We start from the raw sequence: 19,651 nt of genomic DNA, 5'->3' as shown, positions 1-19,651 counted from the left end.
ACTTCTTAGGAGTAACTGGTCTTTCCCTTGGATACTGATGCTGTAGCCAGCTCTGCTGGTCTGGGTCAGGGGTGCGTGTATGACCTGCATTTTCTGCTTTCTCATGTTACTTGTGCAATGTGTTCACCACTAACTCATTTCTTGCCCAGGCCTCTGGGCTTTGTCTATACTTAGCTCATTTTTCCAGTTTTCCCCGTTCTCATAGTACTGAAAGAATCCCCAGGTCCTCTGCTAGTTTTCCTGTGTCACTTGATTAAACGAGTTTCATTTAAATGACATATTCGTGACCAAGGTCATATTAACATTTTTTTATTGGGCAGATGTTACATAGCTATACTTTGATTAGGGAGGATTCAGCTGAGTTGAGTGTTCTCAGCTTTTCAGGAGAATATGTATCCCTTATTTGATTAGTTTTATATCATTAATGTTTTTGGATCACCCTGAGAGAAAAATTATAAATGGTAATTTTAGGTGTGTGGAATCTGAGCTAGTAGTAAAGCAGAGGATATTCACATTATCAGAGGTTTCTGGGCCTCTTGGAGGACAGGTAATTTTTTTATTGGAATTATACCAGTTTCCTCAGGACGATCATTGGTTTTCTTCTGTAGCCAAAAATTCTGGCTGGTTATGGGATTAGAATCTTTAAGGTTTACTCAGAATGTCATTATGTATAGAAAAATGAGTTATGTCCTTTGGTAGGACATAACACAAGCCTCTGTCTTTAGCTGCAAATTTAAATTTGACTGTAAAGAGAGTGGCAAAATGGCCTTTTAAATAAGACTAAAGCTTAATCTTCGTTCTTAAATTGCTGGCTTATTAAATATATATTTGGAGTTTGGTAAATGTTGATTTTTCTAATAAAAGGCCTTAGTTAAAACTAAAAGGGTGACCTTAGGATTGTTTCTTTCTAAAGGCATAATTCCAGCATTTCTGGCATGGAGTACTGGTCCAAAAAAAAAAAAAAAGTGTGTGTAAGGAGTGGGGGTGGGGTAAGGAGAAGGTTGTTCCTTTGGGTTGGATCACAGGGGTGAGTATACAAGGCAGCAGCAGCTGCTGGCTCTGGAGCTCTGGTTGCTACGTGAGAAGCTTGAGTAGTGCTGGCTGCTGTCTCCAGGGAAGGACAGCAGTGCAGCGTCCATTAATGCTGTTGGCTGCAGGGAGCTGCACTTAGGTGATGGCTGCTTCAGGACTAAGAAGAAACCTTGCTTTCCTGGGAATTTTCACTTCTGAGTTGGTCTGCATTTTATTGGTGGGGAGATGAGAATTAGCAATTCATATAACCTACCCAATTATGGATATCAGCACCTGGAAATTGGATCATAGTTAAAGACTTTTCTTTTTTTTTTGGTTTTTGTTTTCTTGGCAGATTTTTGGTTTTTATCTGGAGATTTTGTTTGGATAGGACTGGAAGTTCCATTTGAGTTTTAATTTTTCAATACATAAAACCTAAGTGATAAAAATTTAAGTATCTTCTTGAGAACTAGAATGGGGAAAATATCAGTTCATTTTTCTGCAGCTGACATGTTTTTCTCCATCTCTTTAATCACTGAATCACCTTTGTTACTTTATTTGCATGTCTCCTTCCTTCCATTTGTTAGACCATGTTTAACTTATTGAACAGATGTTTTGCTAAACGTTTCACTAAATTTGGAATCTTAAACTCTAAGAACTGTCCTTTTCAGAATGATTTGTGTGTATAAATATCAGAAGTATTTTTCTGTATTAGTAATAGACTTCTCCAGATTAGATTATTTCTTTAGAATTTGACCTAAGATATTGACTTATTATAATATGTTGAATATAGTCAATTAAGAGCACAAGGATGTATATGTTTGGCCATGATCCATCTGCAATATGGGACAGACTAGACGGAATATTCAGAAATCGAATATCTAGTATACAGGGTGCTTGAGAGGACAACCTCTGAGCCCCCTCTCTTCTGCCACAGCCCCCACACTTTAGGGAGCCATCTGATTAAGCAGAAAAGTTTATTGAGTATCGAAGTACTTGAAGGAGAACCACCACCCCAGTATACCATCAGTTACATCCAATACTTAACAGATGCCCATGTGTTGTCTTCTTTCCCCCTAAGACTCTTGGATCCTATATTTTTTTTTCCGTCAGAATTTGGGTATGTTCAGTTTTGTGTAGATGTACCCAGTCATGTATGATGTGTAGTATGACTCTGCCATTTGTGGTGGCAACCAAAAAGAATGGAAATGAGTTCTGTCATTCACAAATGTTGCCCTCAGTGATGCAAGCAGACTAATGAAACAGAATCTTTAATGGATAATATTTTAGGTGGTTCTAATTCTTATTACTATCACATATAAAAGATGCCATATCAGATAAATATGCTTTCACTTATACTGGCTGTTTAGCAGAGTTTAGATATAAATGTCTTTTAGTGTCTTTTAGTTGGAGTTATTATATAACATGAAAGTTACCTTATAAAATAATTGCTTTTAACTTGCATTTCATGTTTGGAACCCCCTTGTAATCTTAAGGTAAGATCATTTCCTTAAAAGCATAGAGGGCCTTTTCATAAGATTTATTTAACCATTATGCTTGAACTTTTTAATATCTTCTGATAGTGTTTTGTGACCAAGAACTTACATACTTTCTGGACTTATTTTGGCCTTTCTGGAGGAGAGTAACTACTTCATTTTTTTACTTTGGACAGGAAAATAATATAGTACAAAATGCAGATGTGCAGACAATCACTTTTACTTTATCCTCTTCGTATTCAAATAACTTATAAAACATTAGGCCACAGTTAAGGACAGTCAGTGATTGTTGGCTACGTCTTATCAGTGAGAAATTGAATCATGAATAAAATTTTCTTAAAACTTCCGGTTCAGCTCTGGTGATGTCAGTTTAATTTGAAACTAAAAGGCCTAGCAATGAATTTTTTTTATAAAAATCATTTTGGCTATTGAAAACTAAAATTTACTGATAGGGATGTTTTGTTTAAAACAAACTTTGACTCTGCAAAATTGTGAGATAGTACCTATTTAGTAATACAACTGGTGGTTATTTGTTAAAAAAAATCCTTTCAGAGGCACTCTTTTAAAAAATAACTATAATGTACCTGTGATAAACAGGGATTGATAGCATTCCTTGTTGCCAAAAATTTCAAAATATGTAATGAAATGGCATTTTTAACCTTTCCCTTGATGCAGTGATTGATTTCTCTTGTAAAGATTCAGGAAAGTTCAGGAAAGGTTGATAGAATATCACTTATTTAATTTCTCAGTACATATTTTGTTTAATCAGTTAGAGTCTTACGAAAAGTGTCCTGTTGTATATTCATTCTAATTGAGTAAAGATATCCTGTAACGGGGGCAGGGGGTGTGTGTGAAAAGCATTACTTTAGAGAATTCTCTTTTTCTGAAAACATAGTAAGTTCTTAATGCTTTATGAAGGGAACTATGAGAGATAATAAAGGAACAGTGAAGCAGAATTTCTGTCTACTTTATACAAGCCCTCACTGAACAAGGAATTTGTAATCCCATCCTGCCTCACTCAGTTTTTCCATCGTATTGATTTTGTTTGCTAATACCTCAGGGAGAGATGTAAGGGTCACATTAAGTATCTTTGATATAAAGACAGGGTTAAGGAATTCTCTGCTTATTGGCGTAACGTCAGTATTTTTAAAACACTAAGATCATTGGTCAGTTTTGCCTGATGTATACAACTGTTGATTTGATATGATTTCTCTTCTATCTTCCCTTAAAGTATGAGAATTTCTCAGAGTTTTGATGGCAACTTGAAGTAAGAAGAATCATTTCCTTAGCCATGTTAGTCATGTATAGACACCTAGAGCTGAGGACACTCCTTGGCCTATGTTATGAATCTCAGAAAAAGCAATGTATGTAGGACTTTATACAGAATTTTGTTTCTATCAGGGGAATCAAGTTTTTGACGTGCTGTCTAATTGAGGGAAAATGCATAATTCCTTGCTGTGCTGTTTGAAAAATAGATGGAAGCATGGGAGGAGCCTGAGACCTCTGCAGCAGGATTTGGTCTGAGGAGAAAAGGAAGATTTTTGTTTCACATTGCCAGCTGCTTATGTCAGACTGACTCGCTTATTATGCCTCTAGTTGGCCTGTCAATATGGCCAAACAGCTAGATAAGTGCGGGGCAGGACAAAGGGCTCTTTGCACAGCAGGGAGGCAGTGTTGATGGGGGAGGGGCAGGAGGTAGGAAAGGGAGGAGGAGGTTCTTTTCCCTGGGAGATTATTCAGTTTGGCATACAATTAAAGAAATCATTTATAGTTCCTACTTGAGCATTGAATTTGTGCCTACCATATAATGTTAGCCCTAAATTTAGTATATCCCTGAATATCTGGTAGGAACCCATAGCCTCCTCCAAGGAAAAATAAAAAATTAAAGCTTTGTGTAGATTAAAAGAATAAATCCCATGTTCTCCACCCTCCTAAATATAAATCACCTCCCCAGTAGACCAGTTCTAGAGCATCTGACAGCTGAATTCTCATTAAAAAATGGAAAAGAATATTCTATCTGAATAAAACCTTTATATTTCTATACATACACTGTCCTTATTTGTGTTGAGATTAGACCAGAATAAGTAGGATAATTTGTTTCCCTTTGTGAAGTAGTTGCATATTGTTAGCTCCAATTTTATATCAGTATTATGGAGAGCACCCTTCAGCATTCAAGTGTTAGGTTGCCATCATATAAAATGCTAACTAAAGAAAGGCTACTTATTGTTTCAGTCTCATCCCTACTTCCTGGAGACGGTGATATTCCCTGAAGAGCCTCCCCCCCCCCCCTTTTAGGTTAGGCACAACCTTGTTTGATACCTATGTGCTCAACTCCCAGTTGCAAGTGGGGTGGTTGCTTCTATCTTATTAGAATTAATGTGAATCACAGAGTTGGAAGAAATCTGTCATTATCTATGCCTTTAAGCAAAATCATAATGAAATATTTCAAAGTTCGTGGAAGTTTTCATTAAAATGCTAAAAGGATCAATGTCCTGAACAGTATCTGCAGTTACTTTTAAAATAAATGTTGAATAGTACATGTGTGCCAGTTCTTTTTAAAACACTAAAATGTTAAAGAACTGCATTCATGGACAAATTAGTTAGCAATTATTTTGATTGCAGGATTCCTGCTTTATAAAAAGTATATGGTGTGGTTTTCTTAAATGCTTAATATATTTTAAGAGAATTTGATTTTTAGACATAATTGGTTTGAACTCAGTTTTCCAGGAGTACATCTGTTGCTTGAATTGAGGTACTACCTGTATTGCAATGTTATTAAACTAACCTTAAAGTTTTCCCTTCTATCCAGACTGCAGGAGACTATAAAAGAAACTAGAGTGCTAATTTTTCCTTTTGGATTCAGAGCTTGTGGCTGTTAGCAAGGAAGAAATGTTTTAACTTAATAAAATAACTAAAAAACTGTCTTTAATGCACTTTGTAATAGTAAACAAACCTGACCAAGTTTTTTGTCTTTTCCCTCAGTAAAAGAAATATAAATGTGTTACCTACTTAACATGCTATTTTTATGTGCAGTGGTCTTGGCAGTAATGATATATTTTGACCTGAAAAGGGAAATTTCAGTGACTAATTATCATTGCCATTAGTTAGAATGTTTTTTTAATTCATAAAATAGTAACAACATTAACATGAAATTTAGTGGGCTGTATTTTATATTACTACAGAAATTTAGGGTTAGTTGTTTCTTCTCTTGAAAATTAATTCACATGGATTATTTCCATAGATTTGTGAGACTAAAATAGAAGCCATCTAGTTCAAACCCTGATCTCCATTCCAGGCAGTTTTCTCTATGTGTCCTGAGACCCATATTGCTAGCACTAGGGTAAATATCCTTTGCATGTATGCTTGTGCATGTACACACACACGCTCCGGTGTGCACACACCATTTCCCAAATAATTAGAAACCTCTTCATCGTGGTTTCTAGTACTCCTATTACCTGAATCTTGCCAGGGACCCTAAAAAGTTCCTGGCAAAAGTGGGGAGGGGGCACATTTTGATCCCAAAGATTTTGATAACGGCTTTGGCTTTCCAAACAGCTAATCTCATTTTCAGTAACACATAGCCAGCAGTAGAGTAGAATGGAGGTAAAACACAGCACTGTACCTCATCTTGCCTGTGCAGCTGCTCCACCTTACTTCCTGCTATTATTATCCCACAGTGCCTCTCCCCAGCAAAAAAGAAAGTAGGAAAAAGGGGGAAAATTGGATGGGCTAATATGATTTTTATTATGATTAGATTGTGGGTTTGTTTATATATACTTAAATACAAAGCTGATTTGTCCTATTCTTAGAAGTCAGTAGCGAAAGAGGTTTTATAACTTCAGTATCTTTCATTCTCTTTCTTGATAAGCCATTTCAGTTCTTAGCCTTACAGGAAAAAAAATGTTTTTAAGCATACTTATTTTTCATTGGTTGGTCACACAATCAATATTACCACCAGATGCCACCATATTATTAACTTGAAGAAAGAGAGAATCTCTTCTGTAGATAATATTTGCAGTTTGAATTGGGAATTACTAACTTGTGTAACTCAGATTTATGACAAAAGGTTAAAAATTAAACCTTGATGAATATTTACCCCTTTACCTTAGTGGAGGTGAAATTAATTGTTTGAATATAGATTTTTTTTTTCATTCTTCAGAGTTCTTTCTTCAAAGCTGCATAATTTATGTTCTTCAAGCGTTGTTTTTCCCACACCACCCCCCAAAACAAGGAATTTTATTTTTATCATTTTTATTGTTTTCTGGTGCTGAAATTTTCTCCTCCCCACTCCTGAAATGTGAAGACTCAAAACCCAGCAATCTAATGAGGCGTGTGCACTGCTCAATATAGTAAGAGGATTATTTCATAATTCTTAGAAATTATGATCTGCTTAGGATGTTCCAGTATAGTGTTAGCATATTTAATAATGTTGACTTGTTAATTTTAATGTATATCCAGATGGATCTCATTGTTTCATATTTGTACCCATTGTTTGTCATTTTGTTTAAGGTTGTTTCTTTTTTTTTTTTTTTTGTCCCCCTGTCTCCGTGGTTTTTTATTCCTGTCCTGTTATGATCTTTGGCCTGTGTTGGAAAATTCTATTTACTTCCACCAACCTCTTGTGCATGCCACAACACATACAATTTGTACTGTCTCACAGCTCTGTGAAGGAGGATGATCTGCAGTTAATAATCAACTGTTTGGGCATTCTTGGTATCCAAGGAAGGTTTTATTTATGAGGAATTACCTGGAAGGAACTGTTGGCAATTACCTGCCTTTATGTTACATTTTTCTTTATTAACATAAGCTGTTGAGAATTGAGTTATTTTATAAGAGAAACCGAAATAAGAGAAACCAGGCAGAAATGGAAGAGCCACAGTTAGATACGGTTATTTTAAAACTAAATGTTTAATACAGTAATATTTGGGATAGAGTCTAAAGGCACTTTTTTTTAAAAAAAACTATATTTTAGTCCTAAAGACAGAGTTTAATCTCCTAAAGTGGAAAAAAGACTTTTGAGACACTGTGACTGATTGCATGCTGAATGTAGCATTAGATTGTTGTATGAATACGTAAATGTTTATTTTCTTGATTTCTGTGGTGCAGACTGCTATAGCCATGCAAGTTAAATGTCGTTATGCCCACAGCCTGGAAAATATAAGGTGAAATGACTTTAAGAAAACAAAAGTGAAAGGTTTGAGGGAATTGTAGAAGCAAGTCCCAGTCTCTGAAGTCCGTTTTTAATTATTTTTGTTCTTACTAGACAAATTTAGTTTTATTTATAGCAATTAGAACTTTAATGTCATAGCTTAGTAATAGGAAAGAATAAAGGTAGATCGACATGGTGTCAATGCACATTTTAGGATGGGGCTAAATTGTACCAAATTGCATATTTTCATTTTTAGGCAACTTTTATTGAAAAGGTTTACCCAATATTTTAAAACCTATGAAATGGCATAAAATATTCACAGTTTAACAAGTATTCGTTTCTTGGTGGCATATTATACAAGCAATACTAAAACCAGATATTTGCTAAAATTAAAAAAATTGAAAATTATGCTAACATCATGTGTGGAGCTTTGCAGTTGCTGTAGCCATACCACTTTAGAACAAGTAGGTAATAATAACTCCAGGGCTCTAGGCTGGCTGACCTGATCAGAATGTTTTTGCTTACTCTTTCTTACTTTTACCCCTAGGTAAAGTAACCCCTAGTGTTGCTAGGAATAAGGTATCTGTTCATAAATTGAGTAGGAGTATGACTAGGTCATGTGTGGAGGCCCATGGGAAGATGTATATTTTTAGAAAAGCAAGGCTCTGGGTAAGTGTAACTTTCCTCTCATAGTTTATCATGCACAGTTGATAGGAAAAGGAGGTTTGCAGAAGGCTGGAGGTTTGCAGAATACACTGAGCAACAAGAGAAGTAAACATATCCCGCTTTATGATATAACTGTGCCAGGCAAGAAAGATGAAAAGTAGTGTTTTTTTTGTGTAGAATACCTTAGCTTTTCTGAACTCTGTAATATTAGGAATATGTTTCTGTGGGAAATCGTTACCCAAAGGATTGAGTTGAATATCTTCTGTGAAAAGGATTTTTAAATTTAATCTTTTATGGGTAGAGTGACCACATGTCTTGGTTTCCATGGGACAGTCCCAGTTTATGTCTACCAAGTAATTAGTATTAGCATCCCTTTCACGCTCAAAAATGTCCCAGTCTGGACCATAAATTTTATGCTCACCCTAGTCATAGAGGATCGTGGAACTTCTCATCACTATAGCAATGCTGTTTTCTCTTATAGAGCTTCTGATTGTCCTCTCTGCTAGGATTTTTCTGTTGGCCTCTCCGAACCCCCATTTCCACATGCACAGTTTTAGAATGCCTTTTTCTTTTCCTTTTAGTTGGGAGGGAGGGAGGGGATAGATATATATTTAGTTTTTTATTATGAAAAATTCCAAATACAACAGAATAGAGGGAACAGAAACATGGACTCCCTTTGGATTTTATTGAAAATATTCCATTTGATCAAGATAAGGTCCATACATTGCACTTGATTGATCAGTTTGTGTCTTTCTAATTTATGGGTTCTCTCTTTTTTTCTCATGTAATACACTTATTAATGAAATTTATCGTTGTGTTGAGTTCTTACTCTTGGATTTTGGAAATTGTGTCTCCATGGTGTCATTTAATATATTTTCTTATTAGATGACCCCCTCCATATTTTATGTAAATTAGTGATTAGATCCATTGCAAGTATACTTTATGAAAGTATTGGATACTTACCTTAAGAGTTATATAATGTCTGCTTGTCTGTGATGTTAGGCAGCTGTTGAAGGCCCCAGAGAGTTTCTGTTTGTGTAGTTTCTGTTGAGATTCATCATATTAGAAGTTAAAACTGAGAATATTTTTAAATCTTTATTAACTAATTTTAGAATTGCAGTAACAAATCCTGCTGACATAAATAGCATGACTGTTATGAAAAATAACTTTCCAGTTTTTTAAGTGGCATTGTTAAACATTTTTGCAAATCTCTTTAGTGATAGAAGATAACTGCTTTCTCGTAGTTACTTCTGCATTTAATTTGTTGTGATAAGTTGTTTTGGTTGAAGACTGAGGAAAATCTAGCCTCACACAAATGTGTAGTTGAAAAGGGAAAGCCTTCCCTTACTTCCTGAAAGAATCTCAAGAACTTTAGGAGTTCTCAGACCACACTTTGAGAAGAACAGGCTTAGATCCATTATTTCCTTTATGGTTGTGAGATGGCAATATTCTGTCACTGCTTCATTTATTTTCTGTGATACTCCCCTTCTTTAATTATGTGGGTACCCTAAGATACAGTTTGAATACAAAAGGCAAGATCAGTGCTTGTTTTTTGTTTTTTTTTCCCCCTTACTAGTTTCCAAAATAATGGGTTGGTACCTTTAGCAGCCTCTAGAGGTGAGCGATAAAATGTTATCATTACTGTGTGCTTAAGGTTTTATACCTGTTTGATATGTTTAGTCCCTTAGAGTTAATAGTTTTGACATTCAAATTGACCCACATTAGACTGTTGGTTTCTGAGTCCTTTTTACTCATTCTTTATCGTTTCCTGGCTTGTTTTGATTGATTCTTTGCTTTCTAGTATGACAAGGTGTTCCAGGATCATTTTGTATATTTCCTGCCCCAAACCTGGAATTACTCATTTCTGCAAAACTCTGATTTCTTTTAGTGGGGAAATGGTACTTAGAGACCATGGGCTAGGTGTTAGAAGTGTTCAGTGCTCTTGGGTTGGACCTTGTTTCTAGACCTTTTCAGTGGACAGAGCTAAAAAATGGTTTTTTTCCTTTCCTCTTTTTTCTTTTTTTAAATATCAGTTGTTGGTATTTGATAACTTCTATTTTGAATTTAGTGCTCCATGATATTTTCATAAACCTAATCTTTTCCCCATGCCCCAAATGCCAGTTTCTACTAATAACCAATGTAATTACTTTGCTTTGTCCCACAGGACACACACAGTAGTTTTAGAATGGCAGAACAGTATGATTACTGTTTGTGAGTTTGTTTCTTTAGCCCTGAGAATATATCCCTCCAAGGATATACAGTCAAATTTTAGAGGCTTAAAATCACTTGGGATGGTTCTTTATGTGATTATGCCACCAGCTTGATAGACAGTGGGGTTAATTTGTTTTATTTCATTTTCAGAGTTTTCATGGGTTACTTTTTGTTTTATAATTATACAAAATATGAGATTTACAAATCTGAGTATAGTCAGAGATCTAGCTTCTAGTTTTTTTCCATTCTGCTCTCTTCCTGTCCCTGTATGTTAAAACTTATGAATGCAGATTCATGTGAATACTATTTAAAGTTATGTTTTGTCGTGGTACTTCTGTTGTGACACAGAAGCATTTAAGTTTGTTTACTTAAAACTATCTGCTTCTAGATTTTTCAGTAACTGATCACTTTCAGGCCATGGAAAAGGAAGATAGACTTTTCTGGTCTTCCAGGGTTCAGAATTTCTTGACTTAATACAAGCAGTTCAGGATAAGAAACTTCCTTTCTCTGGTAAAAAAAATTCTCTCTCTTGAAATGCTAGATCATTTTCCATTTGTCTCTGGTGATTTCAGATACTTAAACCTGACTGCTACTTGGGACACTGTAGTACAGAGGTCCTTAATTAACATTTTTTGAATGATTCACCCTTAGACCTGAAATTTAGATATTATCTTAGAAAGGATGTCATCTAATTTCTAATTGTCATTTAAAAGTCAAATTATTTGATTTTATAAGTTTTACGTTAAAAATCAAGTCTTTTTTTTTTTTTTTTTTTTTTTAATTTTTCTTTATTTCTTTGGCTGCATCAGGTCTTAGTTGCAACACACGGGATCTTCATTGAGGCATGCAGGATTTTTCGTTGTGGTGCGCAGACTCTTCATTGCAGTGCACAGGCTTCTCTAGTTGCGGCATGCAGGTTTTCTCTCTGTAGTTGCCCCACACAGGTTTAGTTAAACCCACGTCCCCAGCATTAGAAGGTGGATTCTTTACCACTGACCCACCAGGGAAGTCCTGTTGAAAATTTTAAACCTGTTAAATATTAAATTCTGTTTTATCCTTTCTAATTATAATATCTAAAAGAAGTTACAACATCATTTCAGCATTCTGTTTCACGTTCTAATATACTTATTTTATATGCTAAAAAATATTAAATCAAGATATGCCAAATGGTGAAGTGATAGTGGTTAAAGGCCTGAGGGTTTTGAAATTCGATAGACCTTGGTTCAGGTTCTAGTTTGTGGGTTTTCTTGCTCTGGCCTTGGACAAGTTTCTCAACTTGGTGAGTTTAATTTTTTGACTATATAGGAATATTGCCTTTCTCATAAAGTTGTTGTGGGCATTACATGAGCTGATGAGTATAAAGTGGTTGAGGACACAGTGGCTTTTAGAAAATGAGCATCCTGTAAATGTTACCTTTTATTTTGGAAATTGTTATTGTTATGAATATTTGATCAGTTCTCCAAACTGTCCGCATCTTAGGGTAAGTAATGCTTACATGCTGTAAACATAGCACCTGTTTTTCACAACTCCATTGATTATGTGAAAAGAGGCAACTGTTAACAAAGGAATAATTGACGTCTAGCTAAAATTTGAGGCTTCTGACTTTACAAATGTACCAGTGCTTACTATATAAATATAATTACATTAAAAATTTTAATACAGAAGGGAGCTTTAAGGAAACAAAGCTTCTTTTCAGGATTCAAGGTCCTTTTCAGACATCATTAGGAGTTGTTTTATTTCAAGTGGCCCTAGGGCACCATGTATACTGAGCAGAGTGAAAGGAATTTTTTAACTCTGAAATTTTAAAATACATCAGCCTTTTCAGTGCCTTCAGATAATGCTATGTAACGCTAGGTTGCTCATCAGTTCAGGTGTTTTGGGTTTGGGGGGGTTTTTTAGTTTTGGGGGCTTTGTTGTTTAGCTTTTTATTGAGGTATAATTGACAAGTAAAATTGTGATATATTTATAGCACACAACATGATTTGGTATACACATATGTTGTGAAAGGATTGCAGCGAGTTAACACATTTATCCATCATGTTTACCTTTTTGTGGATGTGAGAGAACCTATAAATTCTAATCTCTCAGCAAATTTCAGTTTTACAATGTGTGTTATACATTAGATCCTCAGACCTTAGGCACTTTTTTCACCACCATTCTACACTCTGTTTCTAGAGTTTTTGTTTTGTTTGTTTTTTAACATTTCCATGTATAAGTGATGAATACTGTGCAATATACATCTTTCTGTCTGACTTACTTCACTTAGCATAATGCCTCCAAGTTCCTCCATGTTGTCACAGATAGCAGGATTCCCTTCTTTTTTATGAGTAATACTCCATTGTAGGTAAGTAAGTAGATAGGTAGGTACCATATTTTCTTTTTTCTTTTTTTTTTCTTTAATAAATTTATTTATTTATTTTATTGGCCGTGTTGGGTCTTTTTTTGCTGTGCGCGGGCTTTCTTTAGTTGTGGTGAGAGCGGGCTACTCTACGTTGTGGTGTGTGGGCTCCTCATGGCCGTGGCTTCTCTTGTTGCAGAGCGTGGGCTCTAGGCGCGTGAGCTTCAATAGTTGCAGCACATGGGCTCAATAGTTGTGGTGCACGGGCTCTAGGGCACAGGCTCAATAGTTGTGGCACATGGGCTGAGTTGCTCCGTGGCATGTGGAATCTTCCCAGAGCAGGGCTCGAACCCGTGTCCCCTGCATCGGCAGGTGGATTCTTAACCACTGTGCCACCTAGGAAGTCCCATTTGCCCATTTTTTTAATTGGGGTTTTTTCATTGTTCTTTTTCTTTTCTGGCTATCTAGTTGTATGTGTTCCTTAAATGTTTTGATGTTAACCCCTTATCAGCTATGTGGTTTGTAAATAGTTTCTCCCATTCCATATTACCTTCTCGTTTTGTTGATGGTTTCTTTTGCCCTGCAGAAACTTTTAGTTTGTTGTAGTCTCACTTGTTTATTTTTGCTTTTATTGTCCCGGCCTTTGGTGTCAAATCAAAAAAATCTTGGCAATAAAAAAAAAAAAGATGTGGTACATATATATAATGGAATATTACTCAGCCATAAAAAGGAGCATAATAATGCCATTTGCAGTGACATGGATAGATCTAGAGATTGTCATACAAAGTGAAGTAAGAAAGACAAATATGTAATATCCCTTATATGTGGAAAAATGGTACAGATGAACTTATTTGCAAAGCATTAATAGAGTTACAAATGTAGAAAACAAATTTATGGTTACCAAGAGGGGGAAAAGGGGCAGGATGATTTGGGAGATTGGGATTGACATATATACACTACTATATATAAGATAGATAACTAGTGAGAACCTACTGTATAGCACAGGGAACTCTGCTCTGCTCTGTGGTGACCTGAATGGGAAGGAAATCTTTAAAAGTGTGAATATATGTATACGTGTAACTGTTTCACTTTGCTGTACAGCAGAAACCAACACAACGTTGTAAAGCAACTACACTCTAATAAAAATTAATTTAAAAAATCATTGGCAAGGACTTCCCTGGTGGCACAGCCAATGCAGGGGACACAGGTTTGATCCCCGGTCCGGGAAGATCCCACATGCCACAGAGCAACTAAGCCTGCGTGCCACAGCTACAGAGCTTGTGCTCTAGAGCCCACAAGCGACAACTACTGAAGCCCACACACCTAGAGTCTGTGCTCCGCAATGAGAAGCCACACACGGCAATGAAGAGTAGTCCCCACTGGCCACAACTAGAGAAAGCCCATGCGCAGCAACCAAGACCCAATGCTGCCAATAAGTAAATGAATAAATAAATAAATTTTTTTAAAAAGCATTGACAAGATCAGTGTCAAAGACCGTACACCCTATGTTTTCTTCTGGGAGTTGTATGGTTTCAGGTCTCATATTCAAGTCTTTAATACATTTCAAGTGGATTTTTGTGTGTGATGGGGGTCCAGTTGCATTCTTTTGCATGTGGATATTCAGTTTTCCTGGCACCATTTATGGTGAAGAGAGATTATCCTTTCCCCATTGTGTATTCTTTTTTTATATAAATGAATGAAATTTTAATTACATACATTGTTATTTCATATTTTAATTATATGCAAGTCAAAATGCCACTTTTAGTTTCTTGTACAACCTCCATAATTTACAGAAAATGTCAGAGGGAACACTAAAATGCCATTGTATAAACTTACATTTTAAAATTAAATTCAGATTTAGAACAAACTGATTTGTATAAAGAGTTAAATTTTTTTAAGAAAAATTATTTGATCAGAATCATCAGCTTTAAAGTACTGTGATTTATATTTTGAAGTAATTTATCAGAAATTTATCCCACCCCATCCCTTTCCCCTTTGGTAACCATAAGTTTGTTTTCTGTGTCTGTGAGTCTGTTGCTGTTTTGTAAATAAAGTTCATTTGTGTTCTTTTTTAGATTCCACATGTAAGTGATACAAAATTTTGTCTTTGACTTACTTCACTTAGTATGATAATCTCTAGGTCCCTCCATTTTGCTGCAAATGGCAATATTTCGTTCTTTTTTTTATGACAGAATAATATTCCTCTGTGTGTGTGTGTGTGTGTGTGTGTGTGTGTACACACATACACACCCCACAGTTCGTTATCCATTTATCTGTTTGTGGACACTTAGGTTGTTTACAGTAATGTCATGGCCTATAAAATATTCTTAACAGCTCTGGTAACAGATGCTTCTCAAAGTTAAAGAATACCCCCCAAAGTCCTGATTCATAGCTTTTGCTGAATTTCTCCCCATTGTATATACTTGACACCTCTTTTGAAAATTAGTTTGCTGTATATGCATGGGTTTTTTCTGGACTCTTTAGTCTGTTCTGTTGATATATGTGTCTGTTTTTATGACACCACCATACTGTAGATTTGTAATATAGTTTGAAATCAGGAAATATGATGCTTCAGATTTGTTTTTCCTTCTCAAGATTGCTTCATCTATTTTGTGAAAAATACCATTGGAATTTTGATAGGGATTGTGTTGAATCTGTAGATCACTTCAGGTAATATGGACATTTTAGGAATATTCTTTCAGTTCATGAGCATGAACTATCTTTCCATTTGTTTGTGTCTTCCATTTCTTTCATCAGCGCTTTAGTTTTCAGTGCACAGATCTTTCACTCGGTTGAATTTATTTCTAATTATTTTATTCTTTTTGATGTTGTTGTAAATGGGATTGTTTTCTTAATTTCTCTTTCCTGTAGTTCATTGTTAGTGTATAAAACAACCGGTTTTTTTAATATTGATTTTGTATCCTGTGACTTTCCTGAATTTGTTTATCCTAAACATTTTTTCATGGAATTTTTAGAGTTTTCTAAGCATAATTTCATGACATCTGCAAACAGAGATGATTTTACTTCTGATTTGGATGCCTTTTTTTTTCTTTTTTTCCTTTTTCTTGTTTAATTGCTCTGGTTACGACTTCCACTACTATTTTGAATAATAGTGGTGAGAGTGGAAATCTTTGTTTTGTTCCTAATCTTAAATGAAAAGCTTTCAGCTTTTTACCATTGAGTATGGTGTTAGCTGTGGGCTTGTTATATATGGCCTTTATTATGTTGAGGTACATTCCATCTGTACCCAATTTGTTGAGAGTTTTCGTCATGAAAGGATGTTGGAATTTGTGAAATGCTTATTCTGCATCTATTGAGATGATCGTACAGTTTTTATTCTGCATTTTGTAAATGTGTATCACATTGATTTGGGTATTTGAACCATCCTTGCATTCCAGGAATAAATCCCATTTGATCATGCTATGTGATCCTTTTAATGTATTGTTGAATTGAGTCTTCTAATGCTTGTTGAGGATTTTTGCATCTGTGTTCATCAAGATTACTGACCTGTAGTTTTCCTTTCTTGTAGTATTCATGTCTGGCTTTGGTATCAAGGTAAAATGAGTTTTGAAGTGTTTCCTCTTTCATTTTTTGTAAGGTTTTTTTGTTTTAATACTTTGGGATTACAGTGAGATTGAGGGGTACTAAAATGAATTCAGATTGGATGACAATATTTTAGATATAGTAGTGGAAGTTCTAGGAAAGGACAAAATGGTGCCTAAAGTTATCTTTCCCCCAAAAGTTGGTGGGGGGGGGGAGATAAATTGGGAGATTGGTATTGACATATACACACTACTACATGTAAAATAGGTAACTAATAAGGACCTACTCTATAGCACAGGGAACTCTACTCAGTATCCTGTAATAACCTATATGGGAAAAGAATCTAAAAAAGAGTGGATATATATAAATATATGTATAATTGATTCACTTTGCTGTACAGCAGAAACTAACACAACATTGTAAATCAACTGTACTCCAGTAAAAATTTTTGAAAAACATTGTTATCTTCCCCCAAAAACAAAACAGGAATTAAAATGCACACTTTTTTTTTTTTTTAAGAATATATATCCTTTAGAGATACACGTTGAAATATTTATGGATGAAATGGTATGTTACTGGTGTTTGCTTTAGAATGGAGGTGAGGTAAAAGATAAAACAAGATCAACTATGAGTTGGTAATTGTTGAAATGATACATAAATGAAGTTTCTTGTAAATTTTTACTTGTATTACTTGCTTGAAATTTTTCACAATAAAAAATCTTAAAGGTTAAAATAAAAGTATCTAGTGACTTGGCTGTTGTGAGTCTTGTTAAAGCAGATAGTAAGATACTCAGATGTTTGGGTCTCCCCCATTGATGCTGCTTGCCTTCTGAGCCCAGTTCCTCTTGTGACCATCACATGATAATTCCAGTCAATGGAAAAACAGAGTAGCTACACAGATATACAATGACTTTGTACTAAAAGGAAACTTTAACTTTTTTTTTTATTATTTTTTTTTTTACTGCAAAGGGAGAGTTTAATATTGGTCTTGCAAGAGCGGATGTCTGCCGGGCAGGCAGCTAATATTTTTCACAAGTCTGTATAGAATTCTGGAAAGCCTTCCTGACAGGAATTGGACAGGATTGAGGAAGCAAGTGGGTAAATTAACAGTATGTTCAGTGTATAATAGATTTCATCTTATGAGATGGTTGATTTTCTGAAAAGGTATCTTATAAATACCACATCAATGCCAAACAGTTAAGATCTCGCTAAGAAAATTAATAGGATATTTGACTAAGAGTGCAGATCATTCTGTGACTGTTAGCAAGTCTTAACGTTAGTGGACTGGGCAAGTTACTAACAAAACTTAAACTGTAGATTTCTCTCTTCCACTAAATACTATTGCCTTGGAAGCAGGAAAGTGGTTCCTCTTTGCCTTCCTTTTGACCTGTATTTACTTCTCTAATATTGTCACCCTGCATACCAAAAGTAGGTGCCTGCAGTGTGCTGCGTATCTTGCTAAGTTCTCTTAATGTTAATTACTTAATTCTCAAACTATTGCTGTAGGGTGGTTTACAAATGAACACACTGAATCAGAGTGATCACACAACTGGCAATACGGTGAGTCAACCCTGTATGATTCCAGGATCTTTTCATTATACCATATTATTTACATTATGTAAGGAAGGCTCCACCAATATAATCTGTACTTTCCTCTCCTCCTGACTGTGGCTGTAGCCATCCATCTGTAGTTTTTCCCTTTGTTCTTCTGGGATTCTTTGCCTGGAATTAGATAGGGCTTCTGGATCTGGATATAGAGAGGAAATTGATGAGGTTTTATTGGACTTTGTCCCTTACTAGATAGATTGTAAATTCTGACTTCCCTGATGTTTACCAGGGTATTTACCATTCGGTCAGTTGCAGGCTTCTTTTATCTCAGCCTGCCTGCAGTTCAGGAAAGGGTATAGATCAGAGGCCTATGACTCCCTAGAATTTTTATCTAGAGTTTTGTTTCTGCATTTTTCTGAGGTAAAAGTTCGTAATCTTTATAAGATTCTCACAGAAATATGTGGTTACTTTTCAAAAAGGTTAACAACTATAGGCATCCTAGGATTTGGTTCCTAAGAGAGCAGCTTGACTCAGTTGATTCTTCTTCAGCATGAAGAGGTTGACCCCCTTTGACATACTCAGCCAGGCAGCAAACCATCACATACTTGTTTTCTTATAAAGAAATAATCTGTGAATTCTTGTGTTTTTGAAAATTAAAAAAAAATTTGCTATTAAAAACCTACTTGTATCAAGTTGGCACAGGTGCACAGCCAGTTGTGCTTGGTAAATCAGTTTTTTTCCCAAAGAAAATACCTTTTAAAAGGAAGTAAAAAAGGAAGGCGTTAATAATAGGTCTAGAAGTCAAATAAGACTTCTTAAAGGAATTTGAATTTCTGTAGACTAAAGAATGATGTCAAGCAGCTCCCATACATTTATCTTTAAACTTTTTTTGGCTTGTAAATTAGGATTTTTTTTAACTGCAATAGACTGATAGCCAAGTAAACATGCATTGTAGGTCCCCCTCAAAGAAAACATTAGGCAAATACTGTTTCCTTTGAACAGTTCAGTAATGCAGAGTTGGTAGGAATTTAATGAGTATGTGTGCTCAAACAATAGCTAAGGACTTCCTAGGTGGCGCAGTGGTTAAGAATCCACCTGCCAATGCAGGGGACATGGGTTCGATCCCTGCCCCAGGAAAATACCACATGCTGTGGAGCAACTAAGCCCGTGAGGCACAACTATTGAGCGCATGTGCCGCAGCTGCTGAAGCCCACGTGCCTAGAGCCCGTGCTCTGCAATAAGAGAGGCCACCGCAAAGAGAAGCCCACACACCACAATGAAGAGTAGCCCCCACTCGCCGCAACTAGGGAAAGCCTGTGTGCAGCAACAAAGACTCAACACAGCCAATAAAATAAATAAATTTATTTTTTTAAAAAAGCTAAGAATTATTCAGTTCCGAAATCTGCTAGGAAAATAGTAACAAGGTAATTAGTTATACCCTAGATGAATTTTTGAATATTAGTACTAAGGCAAATGGAGAGCCTGCCTCCTGGGTTTCCTTCTTGCTTTCACGTAGGGACAGGCGAAGAGCTGGAATTTAAAATGTGAAACACAAACTTGAGTCTTAGTGGATCCTTAAGAAATTCTAAATTCATTGAAGAGCCATGGGTCATGTATTTTTTTTTAGAATTTAGGGTTGAATGTAAAGACATCATTGCTTTGACGGGGCTTTATGGTGGTTTGGCCCAA

At 35.6% G+C, this 19,651-nt stretch overlaps 1 protein-coding gene across 16 annotated transcripts in view; it reads left to right on the top strand.

The window, feature by feature from the left end:
• The window catches only part of SETD5 (SET domain containing 5), a 75,762-nt gene that overhangs the window by 1,221 nt on the left and 54,890 nt on the right, over positions 1-19,651 (top strand). The window lies entirely within an intron of this gene.

This window comes from Hippopotamus amphibius, chromosome 13, assembly GCF_030028045.1.
Source record: "Hippopotamus amphibius kiboko isolate mHipAmp2 chromosome 13, mHipAmp2.hap2, whole genome shotgun sequence".
In the NCBI taxonomy this organism is placed as follows: domain Eukaryota; kingdom Metazoa; phylum Chordata; class Mammalia; order Artiodactyla; family Hippopotamidae; genus Hippopotamus; species Hippopotamus amphibius.
This window is presented reverse-complemented; position numbering and strand designations above follow the sequence as displayed.